A 12,608-nucleotide genomic window follows, 5' to 3' on the forward strand; every position below is an offset into this window, starting at 1 on the left:
CTTGGTGTGGTACCTTGGTTTGTTTATTTGTGACTTAATTCCTTGTAAAAATGAAGTGTGGGAACTATACTTGCTTCTGAGGCAAATCATTGACATAATAGCGTGTAGTGGTTATCCAAAAGGTTGTGAATTGCTTTTGGAAAACCTAATAGTAGAGCACCACGAACTATATATAAAGCTGTATGGACACTCATTGAATCCTAAGCACCATCACGTGTTACATTATCCCTTGATCATGAAAGAGGCTGGTCCACTCCTTCTCCTGTAGTCTATGCGGTTTGAGTCAAAACATAAATTACTGAAAACTTTTGCTACTGTTACCTCTCTTGTAGAAAAATATTACCTACACCTTATCACTGAAAAATCAACTTTAAAATCTGAAACAGTTGACTATGAGATCTTTAATCCGTGAAATCATATTTGGACCTGGAGAGAAGAAAACATATCTTGACTTGCAACGTAAATACAACTTTCAAGAACATATCTCAATAATGAATAAATAGTGTTATGTAACGTCATGGGTCAAAGTTAGTGAAACTTTATACAAAAAGTGTTTGATGATGCGTTTTTCAGTTGAAGATATCTGCCCTGTTTTCGATTAAATATGTGCCACTATGTTCTGATATTTTATATCTCATAATCAAAAAGGATACTACCGAATATTTTAATACGCACAATCATACTTAAGTCATTACGGAAGACAAAAGCTATTTGTTTATAGAAATGAGTAAACTTGTATCTCCATATGATTTGTTGAAGATATCTTGTGCAGATGGAACCCTTTGTGTATGTGAAACGTGAATGTGATGGAACCCTTTGTGTATATAAAAGTTCAAAATTCTGTTTCGTAAATGATAGGTAGATAATACCAAACAAAATGAAAGAGAATTTACGGAGTTGTCGATAAAACGTGGTTACTTTCATTGCGATCTTCTATATACCAGATGCACTTTCCTCAAAATAATTAAATCATCGTAACAATTACTAACAATTTAATAAAAAATGAAATGAAATCTTTGAGGTTTACCTTCCACGATTATACCGTGTAGGCTGAGACGGTGATGATGAGAAATGAATGAAATGGTGGAATGAAGAAAGTGGGATTAAACGGGAGAACCCCGAGGAAACCCACGCACACAGTATTTGTCCACGACAAAGTTCACTGGGCGGGAGCTGGGATCGAACCCGGAACTGCAAGTACCAGAAGTGAGCGCTCTACCACTGAGCCACCGCGGCCCCTTCATAATAATAATAAAAGAAAAAACATTCAAAAAATATTAAAAAGGGAATTTTAGCAGATGGTTGGAAGATGCGATTTTACATACGAACTTTGCCTCAATCGCTTATTCACGCAAGTATTTGGTTCTTACATTTTATTAAACTCTTCGAACACACCCCTCAGTCTGCTTTGATTCCAGGTATTTCTCGTATAAAATTTTTTCAATTAATATTGAAGACAATAGTGATTCTTATCTCTTTGTCCTAAATATGATAATGAGAAATTCCAAACATCATTTGTGAAATAATGTAAATGCTGGGGACAGCAGTGGCTCAATGGTAGAGCGTTCACTTCTGGTTCGATCCCAGCTCACAGCAAGTGGGTATTGTGGTAGAAAAGCACCGTTTGAGTGGTTTTGCTCGTGGTTCTTCAGTTTCCTCCCGCTTTCTTCATTCCACCATTTCATTTATTTTTATCATCACAGTCTCCTTTAGTCTACCCAGTATAACCATGGGACGTAAAACTTAAAAACTTCCTTTCATTTCAATTTTCTTACAACAATACTAGAACAGAAGTCTTCAATTCAGTGGAAGATATCACAATATAAGTCTACTTATAGACATTCCTCTTGCTTGATTAACTGGATTCAAGTTCAACGTACCTTGTATCATCGAAGCTATATATAGCATGCACGAACCGTATAATGTTACATAATAAACATTAGTTTCCATTCTGAATTGAACTGTAGTCTCCCGTGTCGAAGGATTCCTCCAATGGACTGAAATTTCTTCGTTTGGTCCACAATTATACTTCAATCAGTGTTTGCTTTCTTCTGCAGTCCGGTAATCATCTGATGGTTGATTTTCCACTATCAAGTAAGCTTCAGAATCTGAATCGAAAGAAAACGCAATCACATCATAAATTTTATACACCCATCGTATTTTTGAAACGTTTTCCAATTATCAACAGTAATTATTCTCAAATTACATTCTTTGATTGATAGTAAATCTTACGAAAAACAAAATCTGAACTCTTTATAAGAAAAATCTTGGTATACCATAACTAATCTTGGTATATGTCTGTCATACAGAAATTACAGAAACTTCCAATGTGATTTTTTATCTTCTTCAGCAGCCACTTCCAACATCAACATTAATTATTTTTTAGATCACACTACATGTAAAGAATTTGCTGTTAATGTATAAGAAAGTGTCGCTGAGGAAGATGGCAGTTCACCTTGAAAATTTAGACAATTATTATACGACAGATATAACAATAAGTTAATGTGAATGTGTAATCATGTGAAAAGTTATAATCACGTCACTTAAGTTCTTTTAAGTTAATAGAACAACATAATATCTGGTTGGAAAACGAATAATGATATAAATCATACTTTTAGAATTATGCTTCACATTCACCGTAAATAAAAGTAACAAATTTTTCCTTAACTCATTCAATTTTTAACGATATTCCTAAAGTAAAGTATTAATAAAACTCTTGCTATTTAATTTTTGAACTCAATAATACCATCTATGGATGGCTTACACTTTTAACGTTCCACGCTTATATCCTGTAGGCTAAAGAACCCTCCCCGCGTGTCTAGTATCAAGCGCGTGCGCCATGTATGCACGTGATGCTCGGTTCGATTTCCAGTGGAAGTGAAAATAACTAATTTTACAATTATTCACATTCATTCATCATCACTCCTTTAGCCTAAAAGTCGTAATCGTGAGACGTTCAACTAAAAAATAAAATACTTGTTTTAGGTTAAAAGAGACAAGTGATAGCAATAATAAACGAAATGCATGAATGAAAAAAGTGGGAGAAAACCCACGCAGAACGTATTTGTTCACCACCAAGCACATACCCCGCGCACTTTAGCCCTCCCATTGGTCTAATGGCTAGCACGTGTGTCTTGGTGCATGGTGTGCCGGATTTGATTTTCGGTGGAAGAGCATTGAACGATAGCGGTTCGGGTTTCTCGTTAAACTTTAGGTATACGTCTCATATAACCTCGCTGCTGAAATGGGACGCTAAATGATAATTAAAACAAATCAAAGAAACCCACGCATCATTACCACTGAGGGGATGACTTACACATATAACTATTGTAAAATATGTGTTCATGTAATAAAAGGGAACGAACACTGGTTATACAAAATCTGATTTAGAGTATGATTTTCAACTTTTTCTTACCATTCTTAGTTTCTGTTTGATTCAAATTACGTGATGAATGGTAATGTTTTACAATCCCTAACTATTTTAAAAAATTATTCTGTTTCTATATTTGTAAACCAGCCTTCCTTTTGCAATACGCTGGTTACGCTCCTCAGTTTACGGAGCCACAAAATATATCCCCTACGGATAATACGAATTATTATGTTTTTATTAAAATTTGCGTTTTTCGTTTTTTAACAACCGTGAAGAATTTTTACAACTCCCGAAATTACTATATTTCTGAAAATTAAGCATTCTTTACGTGTCACTATAGATACTATTACATCAGTTTACGTTCAAAATTATTTTTCATTAATGATTTTTAAGTTATAGAAATAAGAACAACCTTGTCTTGTAAGTATAAATTATGTGTGTCATTTACTATTATGGTTTCAGTTTCCTCTGTTACTTTCTTCGTAGACGGTTAAAAATTGCTAAACTAGATGCTGTTATCTATAGCTTCACTCCAATTTCAGTGAATAAGTTAGACGAAGTGTGATAATTCACTAACTAAAATTTAACCTGATTATCATATTTATTCTAAGAAGCTTATTAGGTTTACGTATTGAAATGATTGACAGTAATCTATAATTTCGTTACTATTTTCCTGAAAGAAAACATAAAGATTTAAAAAACTATATTATTAACTAAACAACACACATTTTTCGAAAATCCAAACATTTTATAAGTTTTTTTTTTTTTTTTTTTTTTTTTTAAGAGAGTTACAAATAACGTAACAACCTACTTTAACTAACCGTCCAGACTAGCAAGTTTGGGACGTCAGCGAATAAAGTAAAAGAAGGACACTGAACAGTACGAGTAAACTGCGAAAACGTAAGGTAAGAGTATTTCTACGTTTATTCAAGTTATTCCTACGTTTATTGAACAGCAAGCAATATGACTTGAATTTTGATACAAAAGTGACAAAACTAAAGCAGCCAATACAATGGTAAATGGGCAATGATCTCAATAAATGATATATATATGTACGATTTCCTGTAAAAGGGTAAAATATGGCATTACTGGTCTTTAATTATCACTTACTTGAATGTTGCAATAACTAAAAAATATACTTACAGTCCACACCGTAAGTCCATGTAATGATCTACTACAATGGATACAATACGTCTCCTTGCTTTTCCATCCAATTTATTTTTCTCTTGATAAGATTTTAAAATAGATCTTCTTATAAGAGACTGTGTTAACATATCTCTTACAACCTATAGAATAATTATACAGTTTTATGATCAGTCTTCTCTCAAAATATTTAAAAACAAATAGCACATTTCTACTTTTCTCAAAATGATGTACTGAATTTTACAAAGAAAGGGCTTGGGGCAATATGGCTGATTTTCCTTTTCTAAAATTGAGATTTCACTATTTTTAGCATTCCAGTACCGGTATATCTTACAGGGGTGCCCACAAGGGGGGGGGGAGCTATGACGCAAACTGCATCATTGAAATATTTGGGGGGTAGGGTGTAAAAATTAATCAAAAAGATTTTATTTTCAAGGAAGAACACCTACGGATAACACAATGCATAAATTTTTCTTGTCCTTTATACCAAGATACTATACGATAATTATACGATCAGCCTGGGAGGGGGGTAAGTCAGACAGTTGGGGGTGCGTCATGGACATAAGGGGGGTGGGTACCACTATCTTATGCAGTAGCGTACCCAGGAATTTATTTCGGGGGGGGTTCAAACTAAATATGAAGCTATTTTATATTAAAATTGCTAAAATTGCCCCTAAAATTAGGCTAAATTTTTAAAAAGTCGAAATTTCGGGGGGGGTCCGGACCCCCGTGTCCCCCCCCCTTCCGTACGTCCCTGATCTTATGACCCGTTCCTGTTGACGAGTATGCAAAAACCGAGATTAGACGGCAGTAAACATAGTGTTCTTGCCTTGACTAGGGTTTTTGTACGATATTGCACCGCAAATATTGCTTTTTCTTCGGGGTAAATATATATTACCCCAAGCCCTTCAAATATAGTTAATGAGAGCTTTCTATATGTTCCTCATTGTTTCAATGTGATGAAATAAAATAAACATAATATCTATGATTGAGAATGGAACGTAAAGAACACGTATTAGTCTCTGTCACTTAGTCTCTGTCATTGAACAAAGTCGTGTTTAAACAAACTAGCTTTTTTGCGCGTTACAAAGCAGATTTGTTAATCGCAGACAAAGTTTGTTCTTCTGAAATAAAAAATAAGTTAAACAAATGAATTTTGTTACATGCAAACACGCACCTTGAGGCTGTTTTTTCAGTATACTTGAATTCCAGCTCGAGTCATCTTTCATTGCGTAGAAACCTCTGGATTACTCTTTTAGAAACAGTAATAGGGGACCCGAAACCGTAAGTCTTGAGGATGACCCACTAACGACAAAGTAAATGAAAATTAGGGAAAGAAAAAGGCAGAATGGAAAACCGTTCTGTAGCTTTTTCTTAATATCAACTGACCCTTCGAACGCAACTTTATTGGATCGAGAGAAAATGATTATGTTTCTTTTCACCGTATTCCTTATATGTATTTTAGCAAGAAGTCGATTGCACCCTTAACTTATGAATTGAACGATATGTTTAACAATAAAAATGTGCATAGATCATATCCCCCCCCCCCAAAAAAAAAAGAAATGTATTCCGTATTGCTATAAAATATCTGTACATCTACTGATAAAACTACAGACTTGGCAACGCTTGAGACTAGCAGAAAACTCAAGACGTTGACTTTCTATAAGTCTTGAATCACAGAAGCACGAGGTGAGAAACACGAAGCGCATGCGCAACTTGAGTCTTGTAAAGCAGTGAAAATTCAGCCAAAGCGTTGCCAACGACTTACTCGCAGAGGTGCCTCCTCAAAACATGACGTGGATCGCACAGCACTTCTCGGTTCTTCTGCACTTAAACATTCTCTCTCGTTTAAAATTTTTTTTAAAAAATCTCTAGTTCTGATGATCCGTTTAATTAAATTAAAATACTCTCTTCTTCATTTTTCGTTGGGCGTTAACACGCAACGTGCACACCGAGAGAAGACGCTGCTGCTTACAGACTGAAACAAAAATACATTGGGCGTAGGATACCTCTAGTACACTTATGGGGTGAGAAAAGATGACATGTAAAAATAATCAAAACAACCGATATTAATGAAAAATCCATAGTTTGGAGTGGGAGAACCAGGTTCGATTTCTGGTGGGAGCCCACGTAGTACGGAACCCACATTAACCCGTAGGTCAATGCTGTAAAAGACATAAACTCAAAATCACATCGAGTCAGGGACGTCATTTCAGATTTCACTTGAGGGGGGCAAGAGCATCACCGACATAAGACTTTCACGTTTTGTACTAGTATATTTATAGAAATCGATTAAAATATATATATATATATATATATATATATATATATATATATATATATATATATATATATATATATATATATATATATATATATTCCTCAAACTCTTGGGGGGGCAATTGCCCCCTCCTGCCCCCCTAAATGACGCCCCTCCATCGAGTTAATGGTTTTTTGGTTTCCTGAGTTCAGTAGTGGTACTATTGAAACAAAACATTTCCAGCATCCATAGGAGTGGTAGGATGTGGCATGTAAAATTGTTATAAATGAACGATATTAGCGTCAAATCCACAGTTTTTGGGGACGATGAAATAAATAGTGACAGTCTGTATGTCGTTTAAGCCCAAGTTCAGCATTCTGTGAGAAAGAGTGAAAATGAGATGTTCAAATTGATTGACATTAGTGTTGAACCCATAGTTTTCGGAGTTGGTAAGCTGATTATGGTTTTGATGCCACTGAAGTCCAAGTTTAAGAAAGAACAGTATGTCAATTGGACCAGAGAATTGAAAAGAGCAACGTCACAGACGTTGCTCCTTGTTATTGATTCGATTGCAGGGATAATACTGATAATACTGATTTTCAGACCATGAAAAACAATAAAAATTTATATTTGTGTAGCCTGTTTCTTGAATTACAAGTGTAACAATTAACATGGGTATCCCGCAAGTTTCCCGCCATGGCAGAAAAAAAAAAAACTTTGGACACCTCTGGAAATATTAGTGGTTAGCAGGAACATAGCAACCAATATAAGGAGAAATCATTTCCCTGGTAAAGAGACATTAATGGAAGTTTCTCGTCTTGTTGCAGGTGGTCTGAAGTAAGTATGGGTTGGTCAAGAACAGTGATTCGTCAAACTTCTGCTGTATGAGTTTCAACTGAGGGACACAGCAAGCGAAGCAGAACAAAAATATCTGTGTGGCGAAAGAGGAAACATGCAGTGAGTTACATCACAGCAGATATGGTTCAAAAATTCAAAGAGGGTGATAACGACTTGTTAGAAAAAGAACGTGCAAAAAGACTCCCACTATCAACATGAAGACTGTAGGTCCAACTGTGGAAGCGAATCCCAGGACAAGTATATTGGCAGCCGAGGTAGATACCTCAAAATCAACCATACAAAAGACATTGACCACCGATCTCATGGTGTACAGATAATGTCGAACTGTCCCGCACAGTCTCACTTTTGACCAGGCACAACGAACGGTGGAAGTGTAAAAGAGCACTGTTGGACAATCTCACGGACCAGCGTTTCATTAAACGAATTATGATGTCAGTCAAAATATTGGAATACTATCGGAACCCAGGCAATAGTAATCAATGGTTGGGCCCAAGCGTTAAATTTCGAAATTCTAAAATGAATTAAAATTTAGAAAGCATTTATTATTATTATTATTATTATTATTATTATTATTATTATTATTATTATTATTATTATTATTATTTATTATTATTATTATTATTATTATTATTATTATTATTATTATTATTATTGCTTCATAACTTATACATGAGCGTCGTCGAGTAAATACAGTCTCATCGAAAACCTACAGCAAAGCTTTCTCGTCTTGGAAACAGTATTACTCGTTGTTTCACCTGCAAGAAGCTGAACAAAAATTCTCCTTCGAATCCCTCCCTTCTTCCATGCAGTGAGCGACACAGCTTGAGCTGAAACTCCACTCTATTCCCTTTTCTTCCGTCTGCAACAAGGTGGAAAAAGAAAGGTTTGTCAGTCATGAAAATATGTGATTACATTGTACGTAAGGCCATTAGTTTAAAGAGCTGTTCTGTAATAGCACTGACGGTAGAAAGAGCCAAGTCAAGGAAAATGAACAGAAGGTAACATAATGCATTATGACTTGCCCTATGGTGTCACATCGCTTACAGACAGCAATCAGTGTTGCAGATTTCATAATAAAATAACTAAATTTTATTACGCCTTTCCTGATTCATATACAGGAAGAAATGTCCATATTTAAGTATATATATATATATATATATATATATATATATATATATATATATATATATATATATATATATATATATATATATATATATATATATTTCTTCGTATTAATTAGGAAGGCACGTGACTATGAGAGTACGTTACAGAGCCGCCCCTGGTCGCTCTGTTGATTTATTTATTTATTTTTATTATTATTCACAGTATATGCAGCTTGCACATTGATCAATTGTTCTTGTGTTAGCAACTGAGTTGACTGTCTCGGTGCGTCCGCTTAACTAATTCTCTCCTGCAACTGGTACAGCCGCTTGATGGAGGATTTATCTGAAACATCTGTTCCGTACTTCTGTGTAGGTCCTCTGAGTCAAAGCATAACTGCTAGTGTGGATGTACTCTGTCACAATGAATATATACTGTCGACAACGTGCTCCATAACTTTTTGAACACGCTGTATTAATATTTACTGAACGGGTTGATTGCAGGGGCGTCATTTAGGGGGGGCAGGAGGGGGCAATTGCCCCCCCCAAGAGTTTGAGGAATACATATACTTTAATAGATTGCCTACAATATAGTAGTACAAAACGTGAAAGTGTTATGTCGGTGGTGCTCTTGCCCCCCCCCAAGCGAAGTCTGAAATGACGCCCCTGGTTGATTGGTTTATTAATTTGAACTTTAGCGTTTCGTTTAGCACCGAGACTATGCGAGACATGGATCTATAGCTTAATGTGGAATCCGAACGACGCAAGCTCCCACCAGAAATCAAATCCGACTCTCCTTGTCAAAGTTGTGTGCGCTAACCTTATAGCTACAAGTCTTACTTAGTGATCGGTGGTACAGCTTCACTGATGAAAAAAGATAACAGAAAAGAAAAAAAGAAATAGTAAATGTTAACCCTTTTACCAGTTTTCTGGACTTGTGCCTTTAATAATTTTGCGTTCTGGGACTTACTTTAGGTAGACCTTTTAACACATCAATGAATTTTTAAGTTCTTATATATAATGCAATTAAGATTTTTACTGTTTGTATGAAAGTTATACCTTTCTTACCAAAATTTAGCAGCTTTTCAACGAAAATATAGTACGAGAGAGCGAGGCAAGTTAACACGTTCGCTGCTGAGAACGCCCATCGGCGTCCAGTACTGAACTTGGCATATGCGCCGGACGCCTCTCGGCGCTTGTCCCTGCAGCTGATTCACTTTCCCGCCAATACCTGCACTAGCGCTGGCGGGAAAGTGAATCAGCTGCAGGGACAAGCCCCGAGAGGCGTCCGGCGCATATGCCAAATTCAGTACTGGACGCCGATGGGCGTCCTCAGCAGCGAACGTGTTAATACGATTTTCAATCAAGATTTTTAAAAATATTTTTTTTAGAAACCGTCACAAAATCAATTATACGGTAAATAGAGACCTTGGTATGTTGGTTAGCCACTGACTATTTCTCAATGGAGATCTCAGTGAACGTTACATTAATATAGTTATTTTTGTTGTGAAAGACGAATTGTATCAATGTACCACAGACAGGAGCAAATTGATACTATGAAGGGGCATGTTGATACTCTAAATGTAGAAAAAGTAAATTTATACACAATTTAACGTGGAAAAGCAATAAATGGCATTAGATGCATTGTTTATTGTAAGCAACATTTAAACTAAAAAAGCAAAAAAAAAAAAAAAAAAAAACTTCAAAATACATTTCAAAATTGTATTACAAGTGATTACCAACAATAATCTCTGAGCGTATAAACCGAACAACAACAGGCGGATTCGTAGTACACAATTAGTGACATTTCTATTACGTCTTACAAAACTGCACATTTAAGAAAACTGACAAACTAAACAACACTTGTGTAATGAATACTAATCTCAAAACTAGCAGTAGGCTAAAGAACAATGTCAACTTTTGAAACGTATATGAGTATGTGTTTGTTTAAACTGAGACAAACTACATGTTCTTATAAGTCAGCCAATGATGTAATAGTCTAATCATTTTCACTCTCTGGAAGTACATTATCTGATTTACAGCAGTGTTGCCACACTTGGTACGATTGTACCAAATTCAGCCCTTTTTGTCATTCATCGGCCCGTTGGTACCACGCAGGCATTTTCAGCCCCTTTTGTGAAAAGGTTGGTACAATTCTACCCAATTCAGCACCATTTAACAAATACATGTCACATTTTCAAAAGTGTCAGTAAGACTTTTCCTACATCTCACGTTACTCATACTGTGTGTTGGACTCTTAAAAAATGCTGTTGAACGTTTATTTCTGTGGCGTTGCACCGCATAACGCTACGAACTTTGTGTAGAAAATTCGTAATTTGAACTATACCGGAAAACAAATGACGCTAGATGAGCGCATCCGCGCCGCGCATAAAGGGGACGAGAAAGAAGCAGTGTGGTAGAAATTTTAGTCGTCCTATTTGGATGTTTTTTAAAAATTATTAAAAAAAACTTTCTTGATTTAAACTCTTGGAAAAAGGGGGAGTGTTATAGAACTCTACCTCTGTTACTTTCATGTTATAGAGTCATGTATTACACTCAGGGGTAAAAGTGGATCTGAAAAAGTAGAGGGATGCATGACGTCACGCCGTTCCCCGTGAATACCTTTGCCCATTGCAATTTTTTAGAAGTGGGGGACGCCACAGATATTTTCTGAAAGTGGGGAGACGCGTTCTTTGACACATTTCCTCCGATGGTATAAAATAATGAATTCAGCCCTTTTTCTTTCAATTTGGTACTATTTTTCAGCCTACTCCAGAGCTAGGACTGTGGCAACACTGATTTACAGTGAATGCGCTGATAAAATGTATCATATTTTACACATGAGGCCTGCACGGGCTCGGGCCTATACTACACTAGATCACTTCGGATTCGAGGTGGACTTGAGCCGTAAATTTTTAAATATACAATCATATTTCTCGGGCGTTTTCGGGTCTACCTTTGTGAATATCCTGTACAACGATATTTATAGGACCGTTCTTTGTAGAGAACGTTTAAACCACAACTAAATTTGTAACTTGAGACACCCACACTAAAAATCTGATTATCATTGTGCAATTGAGCGTAAAGCTAACTATAAGTGGAGAGAAAAACTAATAGTAACAGAAATAAACATGCTTAGCTTATCTGTGAGTGAAAGTTTGAGGAGCTAGAGTGTAGGTTCCATTCTTTTTCTTCACAGCAATACACAATAACTGCTTTGAGAACTATCTGAGTGAGTACACATCCATTTGAATAAGAATTTGCTCACATTGATTCAGTTTTAAATATGTGAAGTATTCGTTTCCATTTCATGAGAATGCATATAAAGGAAATTAAATAAAATATTTAGTTTAACGTCCCACAATAATGTATCGAAGTTAAAGGAGAGGAAATTTATATAAATGCCCATTTTCTTTAGATAATTCACATAGTTAGGAAGTGTAAACGATAACCATTATTTCATTATTCTCTCTGAATCATGTAAGCTTGTAAGCTGCAAAATTAAACCTCTAATATATTGTTGTAAATAAATTTCGAGTTCATTTGATTCTTACATGAGCTCGGGCCTAAAGGCTAAAACATATTTCGAGCTCGGATCGGGCCTCACATTATAAATTCACTGGCCGAGCCCGGGCTAAAAAATTCCGCTCGTGCAAACCTCTAGGTTAGCCTACGTGTCTGTGACACGAGAGACCCGATTTCTATTCCTGGAGGGGGTTCATGTGGTTCGGATACCTAGTTAAGCTGTAGATCCACATCTTATATAGCATAGCTACTGAAAGGGATTCTAAACTTTAACCAATCAAAGGTTTTGTCTTAGGGGTTCCGTATATGTAGCGCCGTAGATTTAGCGCCCAGTATTTCTGGCTCACAG

At 35.9% G+C, this 12,608-nt stretch overlaps 1 long non-coding RNA gene across 1 annotated transcript; it reads right to left on the reverse strand.

Annotated features, from left to right (window-relative positions):
• Positions 1-823: 823 nt before the first annotated feature.
• On the reverse strand, positions 824-4,814 carry LOC145671877 (uncharacterized). Its single transcript, XR_014128547.1, has 2 exons — positions 4,514-4,814; positions 824-2,108 (listed from the first exon to the last, which is right to left on the reverse strand). It is a non-coding gene; the product is annotated as an uncharacterized LOC145671877 (long non-coding RNA).
• Between the last annotated feature and the right edge of the window lie 7,794 nt (positions 4,815-12,608).

This window comes from Thermobia domestica, chromosome 15, assembly GCF_964235325.1.
Source record: "Thermobia domestica chromosome 15, izTheDome1.hap1.1, whole genome shotgun sequence".
NCBI classification, from domain to species: domain Eukaryota; kingdom Metazoa; phylum Arthropoda; class Insecta; order Zygentoma; family Lepismatidae; genus Thermobia; species Thermobia domestica.